We start from the raw sequence: 23,414 nt of genomic DNA, 5'->3' as shown, positions 1-23,414 counted from the left end.
ATATAATACAGAAAAAAAAAGATTTTCAGGCTTTAGAATGATTCCAAGGTCAAATATTCCAGTCTCCTGGTTATGTTCTTACATTGTATATCACCATGGAAACCGATAATAAAGGAATCAAAAGAACTTACAAGCAACATTCCCTGTGAAAATGTTTTACTAAGATGTTTGCGCAGGAGTGCCTTCTTTTTTTAACAACAGGGTGTATTTTAAAAATTCATCCCCAGAATGCAGAGCCTCATTCAACAGGAGGTCAAATCAATGTTTAGTTTTAATTCCTAAAATGTTCAACTGCAGTGAGATTGACTGGTTAGTTTCCACACCTTCCTGTCCAAACTTCCACTTTTGTCAAACAAACCCAGATGATGTCCACATTTTATAGATGGTACTATAATATCAACTCTAGGTATACATATATATATATATATATATATGTGCTAAAATGATAGAATTTTTAATAGAGAAAAGAGAATATGGAGGCTGTAACTTGGGATGAAAACTAAACTGCTGGAAGACTGAGCAGATTGAGCAGCATCTGTGAGGGGCCAAAGGATGTTTCAAAGTCAGACCCAAAATATTATCTATCCGAGAGGTTCCATTGATGCTGCTTCAATCTGTTCAGTTCTTTGTGTAGTTAAATTTACTGCTTATTAACTTTAATATAATTAAAGAATTTCTGTATATTTGATAAATCTACTGTAACTGCGAATCAAATACTACCAAGCTGCCTGTCTCAAATATATTAAGGAAAATAATTTAGACATTCAAAAAAAATCTAAAATTAGTGAAATAGCAAATAATTTGGTCTCAAATTGTGACATTTTAAATCAACCAGAGTTTGGGATCAATCTACGCCTACTGCTCACACCCGAAGCAGAAACTTGCGACTTTCAATGGTGTTCGATTTTTGCATTAGTCATTGTTTCTGTTGTCGAACTCATGAAAGTAACTGCAAAAATATGTTTCCTGTCACATATGCTCTCTTCACCCAGCATGTGCTTCACATTTTCACAGCTTCTGAATTCAGTAACAAGTTTCAGGAAAGATTTAAGGACTTGGCATGCTGAGATCCTAAATAAACCTCTTTAAAAAAAAACGGATTTCAAACTTCTCCTGCACCTTAAGCTATGAACTCGTGAACCGTCATGCCAGAATCTTTCCCTTTCTTCCAGATATAAAAGGTCCATCAAAAACCCTTTCAATCTATTCAATCAGCTCAGTGATATCTTTGCATTATATTCACAGAAAAAGCAAAATAAAGTTACTCAAATAGTGTTTTTGCAGAATTGAATGTTTAGGAAAGCATATTTTGTGAAACCATTGCACATTTTGATTATTTGCTTGTATGAGTAGACTTTTTTAACATTAGTCTCCATAATCTCTCTATTACCATTTACGTCACATGTAATTCAAATTGATTGGTTTAAAACTGTTTATTTTTCTGCTCAGAAATATGATTTTATTGACCCTTTCCTAACTGTGTAGGTCAACACTTCACAGACTCCAAAGAGACTAGGAGCATCTACTCCTTTAATTTTAAAGAAATTCTTTGTAAATTCCACAAATGTTTCTGCAAGAACAGAATAATCAGTTCTGATTAAGATCAGCAACTGATCAAGGTACAGCAATGCCACAAAGTCCCTCCAGCCATGCAGTTCATCTCTACTTACTCAAGGGTTTCACACTTAGATTTATGTCTCAACTCAAATCATTCTCACTTGGATAAAAGATTAGCTTGAGGAATAAAATATATTTTTCAGTTCTACTTACCAGCATTAAGGCAGTCACAGGTCAATAAAAGGATAACAAGTTATCACAACACAATGAAGTTCATAAAGAGACCTGCCTACATGGATTAAGAACATTTGGAAATGAAGGGATAGCAGATCACATTATGAGTAGGACTCCGCTTTCTGAGTGGTGGATCTGCAGAATGAGTGATTGAGGGCTGCAACTCACAGGCTTCCTGTCAACCATCTGGATATCCATTCATTTTTATCTCCAAATCCATCGCCACATCAGATGCTGAGGAAAAGATTTGATGAAATGGTCAGGAAGAGAGGATCTGTCAGTAGCCATGAAGAGAATATAATAACACAACAACATACATAGGTAGTGGAAATAGCAAGTAGGTCGGGCAGCATTAATGGAGGAAAAGGCAGAGGTGCTTTTTTTCTGGGATCTTGCATCCATTCCTCATTTTCTAGGTGAGGGTAGAATATTTTCTTTCTTCAGGAAATGTAATAATAGGCTCTAACAGATCTACGAACCTGTACAATACATTGCTGGTTGATAGCCACCTCACACTGCAGTAGTAATAGACATCACTGGGTTTACCTTCAAGCTTCAATACACTTTTTGAATTATCGGTGGGATTTCCCATTTAAGGGTATGAAATTGACAACTTGATTGGAATTGGACAGACAATCAGGACAAAAAAAATTGCAGATGGGTTTATGGAATGGAACGGTTGTCACCAAGAGTGCAAGAGAAAAAAAAAACAAAATGCTGAGAGATTCAAGTGATGATTTCAAGGCAAACGGATGGTCGATGTTTCTGGTAGAGATCAGGCAGCAGGACTGAGAATGTAAAGGGAAAATTGCTAGGAGATAGAAGTGAGATGAAGGGGTGAGTTAGAGGCTTGTATGCAATAGATGGAGCCAGATAAAGGGGGAGTAATGGTTGCAGATGGAGCCAGGTGGGGATAAGGATAGGGGAAGGTGAATCAAGGGAGAAAATAGCCCAAGTACGTGGTAATGGTCAGATAGAACTAGACTGAGGAGGGTAATCAGCCCTGTTAGTGAGGGGGAATGGGTGGAAATTAAAAATGTCAACAGAGAGAGAGAGAGAACATTTGGCAGACTGGTGGAAGCCATACAGCAGGGCGGCCAAATATAAGAACCAAATACGATAAACTTCAGATGTTTGAAAGCTGCAAGACATGAAACAATTACATATACATTTTTACTCATACAATGGCATTTTATTACAAAAATTATATCTATATTAAGAAATACATGTATGCAATAATATGTATTAATGTATGTACTTTTTAAACTGCTAATCCTGCATCATGTGATGATTTCATGACGCTTTGACTTCACAATCTTCATTGAAGTTTTACAGAATACAGTGATTTACCCCAGTACATTGTGCTGAAAATTGACATGAGTTACACACAGGTTTTCTTCAGTTCAGGATATTTTATTCTGGAGTTTTCTTCCAGAACTCAATTGTTGAGTGGGATTTATGGGTCATCTTTAGATCCAGGTCCTCCTATAATTGCATTAGTCCTATTTCCATAGCAGATTAATCCATAACCAGAGCGCTGAAAATTGGACATTCATCATTGATCACATCAACCATGAATGGATTTACAAGAAAGGGGAAGCAGGGCTTCAGCTTCTGCAAGTCCTCAAACCTGGTTCGGAAATTATCAAGCAATCCTTGTAATTTATCTTTGTATTTTTCCGGTTTGTGGCCTTTTATTTCAAGATTGGGAAAGTGACTAAAATTTACTGGCAATATGTCTCTTTGAAAACCATTATTTTATTCAGAAAGCTAAACATTGTCTGGGTAAGATCAGGAACAACCCTATCCTTCCCTTGGAGTGCCAAGTTGAGAGTTTGTAGATAATTCATTATATCAGTAAGAAACTTTAGATCTTGCATCCATTCCTCATTTTCTAGGTGAGGGCTCTAACAGATCCACGAACCTGCACAATACATTGCTAGTTGATAGCCACCTCACACTGCAGTAGTAATAGACATCACTGGGTTTACCTTCAAGCTTCAATACACTTTTTGAACTGTCAGTGGGATTTCCCATTTAAGGGTATGAAATTGACAATTTCAAGAACAGATTTCATAACATCTTCATACTTGAAGTATCTGTCTGCCAGGTGCTCATGATGAATAATGCAGTGAACACGGAGAAACTCTGGAAAGCTCGGATCACTTTTCATTAATGCAATTAATCCTGCATTTTTTCCCACCATTGCAGGTGTTCCATCTTTTGCAACTCTAATGAGTTTAACCAGAGGAACATCAGCATTCATTAAGGCTCTTTCAGTGCATTTTTAATGTTAACACCACGAGTTGTTTCTTTTAGTGTGCCGAAGTCCAACATCTCTTCCTTCATAGTTACATCAGAGGAAACATAATGAACAAGTACCGTCAGTTGTAGGTTGCCTTGTACATCTGTACATTCATCAAGAGCTAAGCTGGATGCAAGCAAATGCTTTAAATCATTTCACATTTTGCCTGCAACATGAGCACTGATCTGGGAGAGGTGCCGTGTGGTGTGAAACTGGTACTTGTGCTATTAGTCAGTGACGTTTTGAATCTAACTCTGCAACATCTTCAGATATATTTTTCTAAACAATTTGCCGTCAGAAGTGAGCATTTAGCATGAACAATATTCCACGATATAACAAAACTAGCTTCAGTCATCCTATCGGCTTCCTGACTGAACATTGTCAGCAATGTCTGCTGGCTATTTCATGGTGATTCTAACACAGTTAACTTGTTTTTCCATTATTCTGATTAAGGTGGATAATCAGATAAAAAGTTCTTGTCATTTATTTCATAGGGGTGTTTCAAGTTAATGGCTTTGTAATGTCTCAGTAACACATTGCAAATAGTACATGCAGGTTTATCTCCCTTAAAGGTGAATGCAAAAACTTCTTCCCACTCTGGCTTAGTGTTTTCATTTTCATACTTGCACTTCTTATAACTTGATGATCCCATCATCCTTCATACAGTTTTCACAGACACTTGTAACAAAATTAAAGTGAAAAGAAACAATAAGTTCCAATACACGGAAAGCAACCAAACTCTTCAGTGCCCCCAGTATAACACTAACACCCTGCTTATTTCACTGCAGCAACACAGCCACACATGCCACAATCACACGATGGCAAGCCACACCCACTAAAATGAGCATTGTGAGCCCTGGTTGTACAATTCCTGTTTCAGCCGACATATTTCCCCAAGTTGCACATTATATGCCAAAGAGTCGCACGTGGCTCACAGGCCTCTGTTTGCCCAACTCTGCCACAAGGGAGTAGGTTACCTAACATTTTAAGATTCAACATTCATACATTGTGCTGCTATTTTGAAATATGAGACATTGTTCTAGTTTGCATTAGTCTTCACCGTACAATGGAAGAGGCCGAGGACTGATTTCAGATTCAAATTTCAGATTTATTGTCAAAGTACATATATGACATCATACACAACCCTAAGATTCTGTCTATTATGGGCAAGACAGAATTACAACTGATGGGTAGAGCAAAAAATAAACTAGACAATGTACTGATGTAAACAAATAAAGAAATATCAACAAACTGAGTGTGCAGTACAGAGAGAGAAAAAAAATAAACAAAGTGCAAAATTAAGAATCTCTGGCAGCACTAGGGCGCACTACAACTCTCAGAAGGCATTGAACCAGCTAAGTCACATCAGTGTGTGATGACATCAGCAAGAGTCAAGCGCGTGATTCTGGCTTTTAAAAGGTTTTGCAGGTGATGAAATTCGTTTGGTTCACTTGTGTGGTTATTTTGTCATGTCCACTGTGATTCCATTGACCACAGTTGGTGACCCTGATGAGTCCAAAAATGTATTTTTGGACAAACATGGGTTCTGCAGCCATCGCTGTGAAGCTGCCACCTTTCTGGACAAATAAGCCTGAACTGTGGTTCCAACAGGCTGAAGCAATTTCACCTTCGCAAAGTCAAGTTGGATACCACACATTATTACCATCTTGTCAGTGCCCTGGACCAGGCCATCACTAAGAGGTAGGTGACTTTCTACCGGATTCACCATGTACCAGCAAGTATGAAGTTTTAAAAGCACTTTTATTACAGGTATATGATATGTCCCAAAGGGAAAGGGCAGTCATACTATTACATCTGAATGGGTTGGGAGACCGTGTCTCTTCAGAACTAATGGATGAAATCTTGGTATCTGGCGAGAGTCCCAATATGCTATTCGAGCAACTCTTTTTTGAGCAAATGCCAGATGACATTAGGCTCTTGTTATCCAAGTGTTCATTAGAAGATCCAAGGGAGATATTCTATGGCTGCAAAAACATATGGAAAGGAAAAACAAGACTGTGCAATTAACCCCTCCAATATTGACCCCGTGTCACACTCTAGTGCTCTTAGCACATCACTCCTTACAAGCAGGGAACACCCCAAAACAACTAAGCAGGCTGTGGACATTTCGCCTTGATGTTATTATCACAGGCTTTGGAGAGTAAGTGCCCGCAAGTGCTTTCCACCCTGTTTTTTTGTGGGAAATGCCCAGGCCAACTGCCAGTAAGGGCTTCAGTGGTTGGCGAGAAACCTGCAAGCTAGTATATGTATGGGACCAGCTGTCCAGGTGAAAATTTCTGGTGGACATGGGTTGAGAAGTTAGTGTATTTCCACCCATCAGTATTGACACATGCCATCCTACTCTGGACCTACAACTAAGAACAGTTAACTATTCCAACATTCCGACCTTTGGTACCAGAAAGATGAATGTCAAGTTCAAGAATCATCTCTACACTTGGCCATTCATTTTAGCAGCAGTATCACAGCCTTTGCTTGGTTAATATTTTCTTCAGGCTCATTCATTTCTCGTCAACTTAAATGGGCGACTACTCTTCAGACCATTCCTCATGTAAATACTGCACCTTCTTGGCCTGGGCCCAAGATGGTGGCACATGTTTGGCAGAAGCCTCAAAGTGTTGCAGAAACCAGTTAGCAGCTGTCTGGGTCAGGGCACCAGTGAAGAGGAGAACACCCCTTGTTGAGAAGGAGAAGCAGAGGAGGGAACTATAAAGACAGTGTCCACGATGGTGGACCAGCAAGTGTCTCTCCAGCTGAAGTTCACATACAGGTGGTGAGCAGTTCATGACAAGAAGCCCACACAGGCTGTGGGCTGCTGGCAACGAGGTCAAGCTTTCGAGTTACTGGGGACTTGAGTTCAAGGGATGTGCCATGCTGCTGGCTGCTTCTAGGTTGTCTCATGGTGGCTGGGTGTCGAGGCCAGGATTAGAGAGGATGCCAAGGGTAAGGAGGGCTCCCAAAGGGCCTTGGTGCTGAATGCTTTATCATCGTGTCAGAGATTTGGATCTTGGCTCGGGTTGCCGATGGTTTGAACTAAACTGGCATGAACTAAACTGCATGAGTGCTGGAGGAGAATCCTCAGATACACGGTGACTCTGGGGTACTCCCTTTTGCTTCTCTTTCTCTTACTGTAAGGGGCACTGGGAAATGCTAATGCTAATGGCAGATCTTTGCCTGCCTTATAGCAGACTAAGAGACCCCTGTTCTATCCATTGGCAACCAGAGTTCCAGATCCAAACCACTGATATGATCAGGAAACCTTCATTCCCATGGGCCCATCGGTAGCCCTCCTTGCCCTCAGCATCCTCTTGAGTGACGGTTCCAACATCTGGTTCCCATGAGCCCATCTCCAGCAGCCTGCAGCCACTGAGCCCCTGGCTGGTCCACTGCTGAGGTCACTGTCCTCTTGGGTGGTACCCTCTGCTTCCCCTTCTCAACAGGGGTTGTTCTCCCCATTTCTGGCATTCCTCAAACCCTCAAGTCTGCTGCTATCAGAGGGCTGCACTCTTAAGCTCATACCCTGTGGTTGTAGGATTTTAAATTAAACACCACAGGCTGTTTAAAGCCTGTATGGAGACATTGGCATAGTGCCCGGCGAGTGGAGCCAGTGGAGGAGTCCTGCGGCTCTGCTCGCTGCTCTTTCTAAGTCCACACCAGCAGCAGTATTACACCTCATTATCTTGCCATTCTCCTGCAAAGAAAGTATTTTCTTTGACTCTAATCTACTAGATATCCTGACGACATCCAAGAATTGAAATAGCTTGGCCCACAAATTCTTTAGTTTGAGGAGACTTAATATACATTTCCGAGATCTTTCAACAGTTAGGATCAACAACTTGACCTTGACCAATAAAACACCACCAGCACAGTCCCCACCCACACCCCATCTTAAGTCCTTGGCATGTAAAACAAAACAGAAACTACAGGAATGACTCAGCAAGTCAAACTGTGGAAAGAGAATTTGTGTTAATGAAATGTGACGGTGTTTCTCTTTCCTCAGATGCTGCCCTTATCTGCTTAAAGTTTCTGAAATTTTATGCTTCTGTTTTACTTCCAGCATCTGTAGCTTATCATTTTCACCAATTCATTGCTTCCTGTTTTCTGACATGTATACAAATGCAGATTGGCACATGTGCCATAAAATATCAAGTTAATTACTATATATTTCAGTTTATTAGTCGACCGGTGTACGTAGACCCCCCCCCCTCTTCAGCCTCATTATACCATTAATATACCATTTGGTAGTCAATCCCCATAGATCACACAGATCTGCTGGGCATTGGCTGGGGGTGATTGTTACCATGGAAGGTCCATCGACACAGTGCAGCACGCAGTGAAAATATGAAGCGAGTTTTAAGTTGAAAGTGATAGAAATGGCCAAGAAAACCAGCAACTGAGCTGCTGCAAGAAAATGTGATGTGCATAAGAAGTTGGTAAGAGATTAGAGGAAGAAAAGAGAGACTTTAAGAAAAATACCATAAACTCAATGTTTTTTGAGAAAAGGAATCACTCGTTGGCCGGAGTTTGAAAATCATGTTGCAGAATGGTCAGGAAACCTTCAGCATGTGAACAGAGGCAAAATTGCTACATGGTCATCCAAAATAAAATAAGAAAATTTGCACTGCAAATTGAGGCTGCAGTAGACTGGTGCAATCGTTTCATGAACAAGAAAAATCTGGTATTACGTCAAAAAACAAAAATTGCACAGAAACTACCAAAAGATTTTGATCATAAAATTGTACGTTTTCACCACTTTATTCTATAGAACTGGCAGAAACACAAATTTGCTTTGGCAAATATCGGAAACATGGACAAAACCCCCATGAATTTTGACATGATAAGTAATAGAACAGTGGAATTCTTTGGCTTGGCTTCGCGGACGAAGATTTATGGAGGGGTAAAGTCCACGTCAGCTGCAGGCTCGTTTGTGGCTGACAAGACCGATGCGGGACAGGCAGACACGGTTGCAGCAGTTGCAAGGGAAAATTGGTTGGTTGGGGTTGGGTGTTGGGTTTTTCCTCCTTTGTCTTTTGTCAGTGAGGTGGGCTCTGCGGACTTCTTCAAAGGAGGTTGCTGCCCGCCGAACTGTGAGGCGCCAAGATGCACGGTTTGAGGCGATATCAGCCCACTGGTGGTGGTCAATGTGGCAGGCATGAAGAGATTTCTTTAGGCAGTCCTTGTAACTGTGCAAACCAGAAGTACAGGCCATGAAAGGACCAGGTTTACTGTGGTGTTATCGTGTATGGTCAATGGGTCAAAGTTAAGACCCATGGTAATCTTCAAACGCAAAATTAAACCAAAAATGAAATTCCCTGCAGGTATTTTTATACATTTTCATGAAAAAAGGATAGATGGATGAAAATGGTGTAAAACTATGGATAGACAATGTATGGAATAGGCAGCCAGGTGGTTTACGCAAAGAACGGAGTTTGCTGGTCTGGGATATGTTTCGTAGCCACTTAACTGAGAAGTCTAAAAGTAGATTAGGCCCACATAATACTTACATGGTGGTTATCCCGAGTGGTTTGATACCAATATTGCAACCTCTCGATGTCTGCTTGAACGAGCCATTCAAAGAACATATGTGAGAGGAATGGAATACATGGATGTCGAGTGCGGAAAAGTCATTTAAGGCTATGAGTGCTGTATCACTTGATATGCATCATGCTCAAGGCATGGGTCAAAGTTAAAGTAGAGACTGTGATAAAATTGTTTAAAAATTGCGGTATCCCTTGTGCAATTGATGGCACATAAGATGATTTATTGTGGGACACTGATGACGAAGCTGAAACCACCTCATCAGATACAGACTGGGAGCCATATGATGACTGTTTAAACAGTGAGAGTATGGATGTATATGCCGCCATCTTTGCTTCAGATGATGATAGTGAGAGGGATTTTTGTTGTTTTCAATAAAAATCTGTCGCAGTCAGGGTTTTTTTATTATTTCAAGGGTCGACATACACTTGAGATTTTTTTTGGTTTTCATGACAAGACTTATATGCTGAAATATATGGTAACTAAGAATTCTCCTCAATAACATAAACAAAAATAAATAACGATATTTTTAATACTGCTTTGCCAGGCTTTGTGCTAGCTGTGAGCTTGCTTTTAATCTGGGAATGCTTGCAAATAGTATTTAATTTTTTCAGTTTAGATAAATCTGTCACAACAGATGCCATATAGCAATGTATTAAATTATCTCGCATGGAATCAGCATGACAAAAATACTAATACACTGTTTTCATTACTTTGGAGAAATATCTTTCATTTTTCATTTTAATAGCGAAAAGGTGTTTCTGATGGTAAAACTGTAATTTTATTAAATATCTAAGAAGGAAATACTGAATTTACTGAGGAAAAATTATTTCGTTGCTGAGTATTGCCTTTACTGCTCATAATTTTACTGACCTTACAGAGGGATCTGGATCAGCTGGTAAAATGGGCTGAAAAATGGCAGATGAAGTTTAATGCAGACAAACATGAAGTGTTACGTTTTGGAAGGATAAACATGGTGAATAATATTGCACAGAGGAGTGCGGTAGAACAGAAGGACCTGAGAATACAGTTACATATTTCGCTGAAAGAGGTGTCACAGGTGGATAGGGTTGTAAGGAGAGTTTTTGGCATGTATTGACTTTCATAAATCAATAAGATGGAAAGGGTGCAGAGAAGATTTACTCGGATGTTGCCCGGACTTCAGCAATTAAGTTACAGGGAAAGGTTAGGACTTTATTCCCTGAAATATAGAAGAATGAAGGGAGATTTGATTGAGGTATTTAATATTATGAGCGAATAGACAGGGTAAGTGTAGATAGACTTTTTTCACTGAGGGTAGGTGAAAGAAAAACTACAGAACATGGGTTAAGGGTGAAAGGGGAAAAGTTTAGGGGAAACATGAGGGGGAACTTCACAGAGAGAGTGGTGGGAGTGTGGCATGAGTTTCCAACTGAAGTGATAAATGCAGGTTCAATTTTAACATTTAAAAAGAATTTGGGCATGTATGTGGATGGGAGAGCTATGGAGGACTATGGGCTGGCTGCAGGTCAGCGGGACTAGGTCCTGGTTCGGCACAGACCAGAGGTGGCCTGTTTCTGTGCTGTAATTGTTCTATGTCCTGCTGTAGTGTAATGTCAGGACTTAATAATTTAAAAAAATATACTGGTGTATCATCTCAGGAGATTCAAATTGTCATGCTCTTTTCAATATCATAGATTTAAGATTCTTTTATTTTCACATAATAATAAAGATGCAATATTACACAAAATTGCATTTAAATTCGCTATCAGCAAAAATTGCCCATCGCCCAAATCAGAAAGAGAAGCAAAAGAGGGTCTGTGAATTTGCCTCCAGTGCCTCTGTAGCCTCTGTAGTCACACAGACTTCACTACAAACCATCGGCAACTCAACCTCTAGATCGGGACCTCCCAACACGATCAGGAAGCCTTCAGCGCCCAAGACCCCTCTTATATTCTGCTTTTGACACCAGTCTCCAGCCTACAGCCTGGACCGAGTCCTTTGACTGCAAGTTCCCAGTAGCCCGCAGCCTGTGTGTGTTCCTTGCCTTGAGTCCCAACAATTCACTGCCAATTTGTTCTTCAGCCACAGAGTCCTTCACCAGTCTGCAGTGTGATCACTGTCCTCTGTAGGGTGGTCTCCTTTGCTTCTCCTTCTCTAACGGGATATGTTATCCCTGTTTTCTGATGCCCTGTGTAATGCGACTAATTGCACCCAGAGACGTGAGGAGTTCAATCAAAGACCAGTAGATAGAATAGTCCTCAAGTGAATCTGAGGTAAGGTGGGAAAACCAAGGTTTATATTGGGGTAGGTGAAGGTGAAGCAAAGGGAGGAGCCACCCATCTGAACAACGCACAGACAATGAATTCCAGTTCACTGCATTCACCCCTTTCTTCAGAATAGAACCTGTGGGTGAAAAACAGAGACTATTCATTCAAAAAAATTAATAATTTACAAATATTTACAAGTGTGTCAGGAGGTCTAGTTATTCTGGTTGAGCGCCTCAGTGCTGGAAGACTTTGGGCTTCCTGAACCTCCTGGACACCCCGTGGTACAGGGTTAAAGGATCTCAAGGGCTCCGGCTCTGGTCATGGAGTGGATTTACCCCCTTTCCAAGCAGAGTCGTCTGGGACCCTGGGTGGTATACTTGGTAGTTCCTGGCTCCTTTGAAGCATCAGATCCTCAGTTCTGGCGGGTGCCATGTCTCTAATCGAGATGGTGTCCTCTCTGCCATCAGGATATGCCACGTAAGCATTCATTGGGTTGGTGTGCAGCAGGTGCAGCTTCTTGATCAGGGTGTCTGTCTTGTTCTTCCTCACTTGCTTTCTCAGTAGGACTGGTCCTGGTGCCATTAGCCAAGCTGGGAGGGTGGTCCTGGTTGCGAATTTCCTCTGGAAAGTGAACATTAGCTCGTGAGGAGTTGTGTTGGTCACAGTGCAGAGAAGTGACCTTATGGAGTGGAGCACCATGGGTAGGACTTCTTGCCAATGTGAGTCTGGAAGGCCTTTGGACCAGAGAACCAATTTCATGGTTTTCCATACCGTCGAGTTCTCCTTTTCAACTTGTCCGTTCTCCTGGAGTTTGGAGCTAGTCCATTCTGCTTGAGGCAATGCCTCTTAGGAGCAGACACTGGCATAGCTCTTCACTCATAAATGATGAGCCCCGATCACTATGGATATAGCTGAGATACACAAACAGGGTGAAAATAGAGTGCAGGGGCCTCATGACTATGGTGGTGGTCATGTATAGGCAGGGAATGGTGAACATAAAATGTGAATACTCATCAATGACTTTGAGAAAGTACATGTTTCTGTTGGTGAAATCAACATTAAGTTATTCAAAGGGACGGGATGACTTTATCAGGGGCACTTTGTCCGGGCGGTAGAAGCGTGATTTGCACTGTGCGTAGATCTGGCAGGACCTGGTCATTTCCCTGATATCCTCAATGGTGTAGTTGTGTGCCTTGAGGAAATGAGCCATGTGAGTGATGCTCAGGTGGGAAAGCTCATCGTGGAGGTACTACAACTAGCCAGTGTGCGCAGAGGCACAGCTTCCTCTTGACAGTAAATCTGGAGCTTCATTGAGATTGCCTGGCCTGTATGTTAATTCATAATTATATGTGGAGAGTTTGATCCTCCACCTAGTGATCTTATCATTCTTTATTTTACCCCTTTTTGCATTATTAAACATGAATGCCACCAATCGCTGGTCGGTGAGCAGTGTAAATTTTCTGCTGGCCAGGTAATGTCTCCAGTCCCTGATGGCCTCTACAAGACCTTGGGCCTCTTTCTCCACTGATGGGTTCTGAAACTTGTGGCATTGTAAGGTGCGAGAAAAAATCGCAACTGGCTGGCCCTCCTGATTAAGGGTAGCGGCCAGAGCTACACCAGAGGCATCGTTTTCCACTTGGAAAGGTTCATTCTCATCCACCGCATGCATGGTGGCCTTTGCAATGCAGTTCCATACATAATCAAAAGCCTCCTAGACTTCAGCCAATAATAGGAAGGAGGTGGACTTTGAGAGAGTGGAGCCACTGGGCATAGCAAGAAAAGGAGCCCAGGCACCTACTTAAGGTCTTCATGGTCTTCAGGATTGGGAGGGCTAACAAGGGGTCCATTCAATCAGGCTCAGGACGAATGACCCCATTGTCCACCACATAGGCCAGAATCGCCAGACATTTAGCCCGGAACACACACTTACTGGAGTTGTACGTGAAACTCAGGGATTTGGCCATGTGGAGAAACTTCTGGAGGTTGGTGTTGTGGTCTTCCAGACAATGTTCACAAATAATGACATTGTTGAGATAAGGGAAGGTGACCTTTAACCTGTATTCATCAACCATTTTGTCCATCTGTCTTTGGAACACTGAGATCCCATTAGTAATACCAAAAGGGACCCTCCAAAACTGATAGAGGCATCCATCTGCTTCAAATGCTGTGTAAGGACAGTCCTTGGAATGGATCGGTAACTGATGGTATGCATCTTTCAGGTTGATGATCGAATAGACCCGATGCTGCACAATTTCATTCACCATGTCTGAAAATTTGAGGGTGGGGGGGTATGCATCCACAAGTGTGAAACAATTAATTGTTTGGCTATTGTCAATCACTAGCCTGGACTTTTCTCCCCCTTTCACGACTATCACCTGGGCTGTTGTTGGGCTCAATGACATTTTCTTTGAGCAGCCGCTATGTCTTGGCTCTAATAAATTCCTGATCCCCCACACTGCATCACCTGCTCTTTGTAGCTATTGGCTTGAAATTGAGAGTCAGGTTTGGAAACAGTGGTGGGGGGGGGGGGGGTAGGGTGTGGGAGATCAATATTGAGGGTGGAGAGACTGCATGTGGCATCCAGCTTTTGCACCTCTCCGTTCCTCACCGTGATTGGAGGAAGTGGGCCAGAGTACACCGTGCCCATGATTTAAAGGTGACATAGGAAGTCCAGGCCCAGAAACACAGGAGCACACAAATCATACAGTACATACAATTATAACTTACAAATTCCCCCACCCCTTTTATAGTTAGATGTACTATACAATACCCCTGGATCATCGTAGAGTGTGAAACTAGGAAAATACCATAGTCTGTCAGGTACACTCTTATCTTATACTACAGAAAGCCGCAGAGTTTATAAAGCTCTCTGTGGCTATCAAGCAATCAGTCAAGTGTCCTTTTACTCTCACCTCCATCGTCGAATTATTCAATTGGTGCAGTATTGCCTGATCCAGGACGACTGATGCCAATGCTCCAGAAACCACGTTGCTCCCCATGCCGATGTTGACTCTGTCCTCCTAGCCCATGGGCAATCAAGATGGTGTCAACCACAAGGTGCGGCAAGATGGCCGCCCTCCATCTTGATCTGAAGGAGGACTAGGTGGCATCGACCATGAGGCATGGCAAGGTACCTTCCATTGCTTCCCACGATGCTTAATTTCAGATGGAGGGTCCCACCACAAAGTGGAGCAAGATACTGTAGGCGAGCAGTATGGAGAGGCCGAGGCCAGCACTTCGGGACTCGGGCACGGGTTGAACACCAATTCGGTGGCTGGGGGGGTCACACAAGCGGGTGCCCTCTTTGGGTTCTGCTTAGCCCTGAAGACCTTCACTTAGTGCCCTCACTTACCATATCCTGGACACACAGCGTACTTTGCAGGGCATCAGGTGTGAGGTGTAGCGTGAATAAAAGCTCTCACAACTGGAGGGAGAACAAACACTTTTATTAGTTTATAACTGAAGGTAGGGTCTCACAGTAGTCTTCAGAAGGGTTCTGGATTTAGGCAGGAAACTGAGGTCATATATAAGCAGATGGGGCAGAGCCAGGAGGCGGAGCCAGCCATCAGCACAACACACTACCAGTGAATCCCAGTTCACTACATGTGGTGCTGTGCCTGTCCCCGGTCGTGCATGGTCCAAGCAGTCGGCGCTCGGGCTACGGGGGTTGCCGGTGCCCCACTGACCTGGTCTTCTAAAAGGGTGCCACTTTCGCCCATGAGGTTGTCAACTCCTAGTTGGTCCTGTTTGAGTGCTTTCACCAGCTCCAGGGTGCTGGCCGAATCTTTCTTGCCCAACTCTAGCAGTCGCTGCCTCACATACCTTGACTTCACTCCTGCCACAAGGGTGTCCTGAATTTGTTCCTCCTCTCTCACCTGGGCTGTGACCGCTTTTAGTGTCAGTTTCTCATCAGGGCCCACAGTTCAAGGACATAATCATCTAGGGACTCACCCGGACGTCGCTGACATTGAGAGAGTCGATATCTCACCAGCACATCATTCTGAAGCCTCATGAAGTGGGTCTTCAAGCCTTTTATGGCAGACACATAAGTTGCACAGTCCCTGATGACAGCAAACCCCTTGGGGCTGACTCGAGAGAGAAGTGCAAGTCTCCGGAGATTATCAGAGTTGAAGACATCTTGTGTGAACATCAGGTAGGACTGGAAGTACTCCAGCCAGTAGGTGAATTCCTCTGGGGACAGAGGGTCATCCTGGAGCATGACTAGCTTCAAAAGGGCTTCCATCCTTCTTCAAAGTTAAGCTAATAAAATCATAACATGACTGAATGCACTCAGAGACAAGTGAGGTGTACAAACACCCTTGTAATAGATAACAATAGTCCTCAGGGTAGGTGAGAGTGGAGCCAAGGGAGGAGCCAGCCTTCTGAACCACACACAGATAGTGAATTCCAGTTCACTGCACCCTGTGCCAGTCTTCTGCTTCCCCAGAGTCTGCAGCCTCTGCCAGTACAGGTCCTGCTATCTTGGGCCCAGAATATATGGTTGCAAAGTATTGAAATAAACACCATTGGGGTCTTTACCAGGCAATTTAAAGCCTGTATGGTGCTGCCTGTAGTTGGACTGGGTGGTAGAATCCTATTGAGGAATGTTGTGTCTCTGCTTCCCATTCTCCCCTGGTCCACACCTGATGTAGATGCCAGTGAAGTATCTGATGTTGTCACTGTCATAGGTTTACAGTAATGGAGTGAACTTAATTTGGCTTGAATGAAATGTTTCCAATTTGCATTGAATTTAAGTTCCATGGGTGTTATATTAAAATAATACTTTGTGCAGGAAACAGACTGATTTAGGGTTGGATTCCTGTTTTTATTCAATGTGTATTATTCCCTCATCTCTAAGTGTTTCTTCAGAGCTCTGAATGAACTCAATCAATGCAATGAAGATGTTTCCCCAGATAAAGAGACTCAGATCTGAAGGGTGGTGGTGGGGGCCAGGGGTGGGGGGGAGGTAGGGAAGAGGGGGTAATTTCTAAACATGTTTTCTGCTCTTTAGTACTGAAATTAGAATAAAGTGAAACATCAAAATTACAGATGCTGTTTTGATAAAGGGTCCTGACTTGAAACATCGACTGACCATTTCTACCCATTAATGTGGCTTGACATGCTGAGTTCTCGCTTTTCATTGTTCGGAAATAGTGGGTAGCATTGTTAGCTGAACGTTATTACAGTACCAGCGAATGAGAATGTAAAGAATTTGTATCTCCTCCCCCATGTCTGTGTGGGTTTTCCCTGCGGGCTCTGGTTTTCTCCCACCATTCAAAACTTACCAGGATTTGTAGGTCAATCGGGTGTAATTGGGCAGCACTGGCTTGTGGGCAGAAAGGGCCAGTCACCATGCTGTATGTCTAAATTTAAATTTAAATTTACAAATCTAATTTAAACATTTAAAAGTTAAAAGAAATTTATCCTCTCAGAGGCCAGCAAGACTTGCAAATTCTCTTCTGAAGGATGTGAAGGTTCAGGCCTTGGGTTGATTCAGAACACAGATCAATGTGTTTCTGGGTATCGAATCATTATGGGGTTATGGAAGTTAGCACTAGAAAATAGTACTGAGGTAGGAGATCAATCATGATTTTGATGAATGGTGAAGCAGACTCCAAGTATTTGATAGCCAGGTCTGGTTCCTTCTTCTTATGTTTGGCAATTGGTTTGAATGACATTTATAGCCACACATTGACATTATCGACATATAGAGATGGCCACATGACCAGTGCCCATGCACAATTCTGACTGCAGCCTTAAATGCAAATCCCAAAACTTTACAATTTGGACAGCAGCAGAAGTATCACGAAACAAATATCAAGGTGATTGAAGCAAGTTAAATCTCATAGCTAAGTCAATAATTATACTTCTCAGAAATATGATGATTTTTAAACAAGGCAAATGTTTAACTTTGAATGAAATTTGCATTGAGAAGCACAAACTGCAAACCAAGTTAATCCCCAAACATGCTTCAAGGCCAGCAAGCATTGATTTGCTTTCGTACGTTTGAGGATTGAAAGATGCTCTCCAATTTACATTTCACTGAAGGGAAATACACTTAATAATGGAAGGAGTGGCCCCAGACCCAGAAGACTCTCAACCATTTAATATGAGCAATCAGTATCTTTATTGTTGATTGACTTGTATGTTATTTCCATGGTTAAATCTAAATGAACTATATTTCCTGCAGATTTAATTTGAAATTAAGTTTTGTACCCCATGTCCTTAATTTTTCCATTTTGTAAAAATTCAAACTCATTGTTCTAAAGACTCATTGCTGATCATACAGTGAAACTTAGCTTGGACGTGACACCAAATAACATTTACATACTTACTGTTTTAAACCACTATCAATGGATGCCTTGTTCCATTGCAACAATAATGAAATAAATAATTTAATGCAGCACAGATGCAGATCGAGAGGACCTCTTTACAAAAAAATGCTAGTCACCACTTGTCTTAGCATTGGAAGAGTTTGCCATTCCCATGCTGGGCTCATTAGCTACTTCAGGGCCGCTAAGCTGAAGTGGAAATAAGTGTACTTTGTTTCCAAGGGAACACCAAGGAGGAAGAGGTTGTCTGTGGTGAGTGCTTAGGACGAATTTTAAGAAGTGAATTTCATCAGAAATTTTCTGATACTCAGTCATCAGTGATTGAAGTTTCAAAGCTTTCCTTTAAAGTCACAAAATACATTAAGAATATACCACATATATGTGTGTAATAGTTGAAATTTATAGCCCAATGTTTGGGGGGTGGGGAGGGATTGACTATTACACACAGACTACTTTTGAAGTAAGTACTTGCTTCGTTTGGGGTGTCTGGATTCAGATAGGCGGGCGGCTGGGACCAGTCTGGGTTCGCAGCACCTGGAGCTCTGATGGCTGGCGGGTGGGCGGCCGAAGAAAAGTATTGGAGTAACTCAGGAGATCACACAGCTTCCACAGGTACTAAAAGGCAATCAATGTTGTGGGCCTGAGTCCGTTTCCTGACAAAGGGATCACGTCTCAATTGTTGACAGCCTTTTACTTGCTATTGATATTGCGTGACTTGCTGATTTCCTCTAGCATTCTTGTATTGTTACTGAAACCCAGTGAATCTGCAGGCTTTCTTATTCAACTCAAAATGGAGGTAAATATTGGTAGTTATAGCAGCGACCACTATTCAGTGGTTTAGACATTCTGACACCACACTGGCAGTTTGTGAGTTCGAAGAGATCATGGATGAGATGGGGAGATGGAAAGATTAAAGCACTGAGATATGCTCATTGTTAATTATTCCAGAGAAGTCATTGGACACAACCTGAATGATGACTCTTCCCATGATTGCTAAAGCTGTTCTAAAGGAAGTTAAAATTGTTTTTTGCCTTTTTATTATATGTTTTTATCCTGCAGGAAAAAAAAGAGAAGAATGATAGGAAATTCTATTGATTTGGTAAGTTCTTTTGCTTCATTATAACTATTTATTTATTCAGATTTATTGTCAGAAAACATACATGACATCACATACAAACCTAAGATTCTTTTTGTTGTGGGTGAGGCAGAATTTCAATTTATTGGTAGTGCAAAAAAAAAACTGTGCACATCATAAACATGTAAATACATTTAAAAATCTGTAATCAGTCAACAAAAGTTAACAAACTGACTGTGTAATACAGAGAGAATAAAAAATATCAATAAAGTTCACAAGTAAGAGTCCTTAAATGAGTCTCTGATTGAGTTTGTTGTTGAGGAATCTGATGGAGGAGGGATAGCAGCTGTTCCTGTACCTGGGGGTGCGAGTCGTGTGGCACCAAAACCTCTTTCCTGATGGCAGCAGCGAGAACAGAGTGAGTGTTAGATGGTGTGGATCCTTGATGATTGCCGCTGCTCTCCAACGGCAGTGTCCTCTGTAGATGTTCACAATAATGGGAAAGGTTTTGCCTGTGATATTGTGGGCTATGTCCACAATCTTTTGGAGGGCTTTTATGCTCAGGGGTCTTAGTGAATACCCAGACTGTGATGCAGCCGGTCAGCACCCTTTCCACCACATAGCTGTAGAAATTTGCAAGGGATTGTTTCGATCTAGCCTACTACCAAATAATGATGCTTGGAGCATCATGCCTTCCTGACAAGTGAGGAGATGTGTGATAAAGTGATCTCCTGGTGATGATCGCCTGAGGGTGAACATTCAGAGGTTTCAGTTAACAACTTGTTATTGCTTGTTCTTTCTCTTTTGTTTTGCACCTCTGACAGGATTGCATGATTGCACGAACAGTATTCTTAACCAGAATGCTCCAAGCATCATTATTTGGCGGTAGGGTAGATGTATCTACTGATTGACACAAGGATGATACAGGATATTAACCCAAAACAGTGATCATTCCATTTCTCTGCAGAAAACTGTTGAATTGTTTCTTTGGATCAACTTTATTCATCCCCACCTCTCAGTTCTACATGTTTGTATGAAATATTCTTTCTAACATCAATTAAAAAAGAATATAAAGATAGAAGAGTGCAAAAAAACTACCTTATTCAACGCATTTGTTCCGTTTACGTGCATTATATGCATTCCATTGCCAATTCCATTGCCAATTAATTCCACAGGACTCACCAAATCACCTGAGAAAAAGGGCGTGCAAGCATTTCATTGCTTACTCTTCATGAAACATACCTCACCAGCAATACCTCAGATGCAGCACAGATTTCACAATTACTCTAATGCATTTGAAACTGAGACCTGAATCAGCTCCAGGCACCAGTCAATCAACAGTTAACCAGCAGGTACATCTCAGGGTTAGACCAAGGCCAGTCAGAAATTGGTAACCATCGCTCATCTCTGTACTATCAGTCAAGGAAACGAGAGAGCAGACTCTTATTTTATTCACTTCCTGAATGCCGAGACAATGGCACAAATCTATTCTCAAAACAAAAGCAGAAAATGATAAATATCTCTGAATGCTGTCTCCACAAATTCCTCCAAAAAGACTGGAAGGAAAGTAAACTATCACTCCACAGAACTGAGGCCTAAATAACACTCAGGTGGCTACATTAGACATTCTCCTATGGTGGACAACAAATTCCTGAAACAGATATTGCACTCTGAGGTTCATCATAGGTAAAAGTACCATGCAGATGGAGGAGAATACTCCAGTACATGTTCAAAGTCTATTTAAAGAAATGCAACAGTCCCACCTACCAGTGGAAGGAGAGCACCACCTCACCAGACCTAGCAAGAATCTCCTGCCACCACCAATCATCAATCATCCCTGAGTCCACAAAAACCCAGCTTGGAAACAAATTGATCCCAAAGGTCTTCCTGGAAATAACTTTAACCAACTTTATAAACATGCTATTTATAATATTATCTAAACATTATAAATATGTATACATATTAGAAACTTTGAAAAGAGGATTACATAGTTTTGAGAGTCAATATAAGAACTAACAGTTGATGTGAATGATTTGGAAGTGCAAATAAAATTGAGAAGATAAGGTTAAAGATGAAGCTGATGGATTGGGTTGATATGTGGTGAAAGTGGATGTATAAATTCCTCTGTAAGTCTGCTGGTTTTCAGGAACATGCCAGCTTGATTTTTTTATTGTATTAATAACCATGATATTCTCAAAGAGGACTGCCCAAGGAGAGGACTGAACTTCCTGGCCTCACAGGCATAGCAAGGATGACTCTCTCTCCAGATTATTTATACAAAGGTTAAAATTGATGAATTATTTGTGCATTTGAGTAGCTTGCAGTCTTTAGTAAAAGTTACAACACCTTCCAAAGTGCACTGTGGTGCTGCAGTTTACATCTGCAACATTAGAATTAATATCTCTGAAAGTGCAACATCCAGAAATCATAAATAATATTTCCCACTTGTCCATCAGTTTCAAGAAATAAGTTACACTCAGGTGGGGGTTGCGGTATTTATCGAATTAGCGCAATGCCCACTCATCAAGAATGTGGTTCCAATGATTCAAAAAATATTTTTTTGGCAACCCAATCAAATCCTCTTTGATGGAGGAGACAAGACTTCATGGGTAAAATTAGAGTTGCATAAGGTGGGTGAGAAAATAGCAGAAAACCTTATATATCAATGGAATTCTAAATTATTATCTGGCCCTAAAGAAGCCCCATATTAAAGCATATAATTACAATATGGAATAAAGTTAATGGCCAAATTGGGACAAGGGGGTCTTTCACCTAAAACACCTCTGGCTAAAAATATGTTAATTCCATTAATAATTGATAATAAAATCTTGGACACTTGGTCCCAGAGAGGAGTCAAGTGTATTGAGGATTGTTATGACCAGGGACAATTTATGACATTTGAGCAAATTAGGAATAAATATGGAGTTTTAAATGCATCCTTTTTTCTGCAATCTTCAGTTAAGATCTTATTTAAGGGACAAATTAGGACCAACAGTATCCTTGCTGCAGTGTAGTAAAATAGAGACTCTGGTTCAAAAAAATGTATTCCTTACTTCAGGCAGAAACCCATAAACAAGGGTTTGATAAATCAAGACAAAGGTGGGAATCAGGTCTGGGTATAGAAATGGATTCATTTCTTGGTCTGATTTATGTTGGGACTGCATGATTAACACAATTAATGCATAAGGTATCAGCTGGTGCAATATAACTTCTTGCATCAGCTATTCCTTACTCCACAAAAGTTACATAAATTCAAATTGGGAAAATCAGACCAATGATTTTGTTCTGGACAAGAAATAGGTACCTTCTTGCATTCAACCTGGTCATGCCCTAAAGTGAGGCCTTTCTGGAAAGATTTGGGTAATCTCCTGAGGAAAAAAAAAATACTGGAATTCAATACCGTCAGACACCTGAATTATTTTTATTGGGAAATTTAGAAGACTTAAGACTTAAAATGAGGCTGTTAAAATATCAATTAAAATTTGTTAAGCTCACTTTAGTAGTGGCCAGGAAATGCGCAGCAGTTACTTGGAAATCTGATTCCCAACTTGGTTTAGCCCGCTGGAAGATTGAGATGCATAATTGTATCCCCTAGAGAAGATCACCTATGACCTCAGAAACAGGTATGATGTATTTTCAAGAATATCGAATTCATACCTAATGTACATCGAGGTCGATCTTTGACGATTTCCCCCTCCTGTCTTTTCCCCCTGGTGCTCGCAGCACTGAGGACCCTAGATAAGTCAGGTTATTTGACAGGAGTGGGATTTTCTTTTCTTTTTCTTATTCTTTCTCTTTTCTTACTTTTTCTTTTTTTCTTCTTCTTGTGTCTCGGGGTTGGGGGGGGGGGGTGGGTTCCTCATTGAACCAAAGAAAGAAAAAGGTAGAAGAAAGATAACAGAGAGAAAGAAGAACAAAATTAGGACATTTAATTTGAATTTTCATAGTATTACTGCAATTTTTCTTTCTTTATAATAACTGAATCACATGTTGACTCTTCTTCTTTCTCACTCTCTTTAGTACTGTGATGCACTGAGGCAGCAGCAAGCATGCACAAAACTCAAAAGACTATACAACAGGCTTTATTCAGATAAAAGTCTGAACAC

General features: G+C 41.3%; 1 long non-coding RNA gene across 1 annotated transcript; it reads right to left on the bottom strand.

Annotated features, from left to right (window-relative positions):
* Nucleotides 1-18,613: 18,613 nt before the first annotated feature.
* On the bottom strand, nucleotides 18,614-23,159 carry LOC138756267 (uncharacterized). The gene is made up of 2 exons (XR_011352929.1): nucleotides 22,966-23,159; nucleotides 18,614-19,286 (listed from the first exon to the last, which is right to left on the bottom strand). It is a non-coding gene; the product is annotated as an uncharacterized lncRNA (long non-coding RNA).
* Nucleotides 23,160-23,414: the final 255 nt, after the last annotated feature.

The sequence above is a fragment of the Narcine bancroftii genome, chromosome 3 (assembly GCF_036971445.1).
Source record: "Narcine bancroftii isolate sNarBan1 chromosome 3, sNarBan1.hap1, whole genome shotgun sequence".
Taxonomy (NCBI): Eukaryota; Metazoa; Chordata; class Chondrichthyes; order Torpediniformes; family Narcinidae; genus Narcine; species Narcine bancroftii.
Note: the sequence above shows the minus strand (reverse complement) of the source record. Positions and strands in the feature narration are given on the sequence as shown.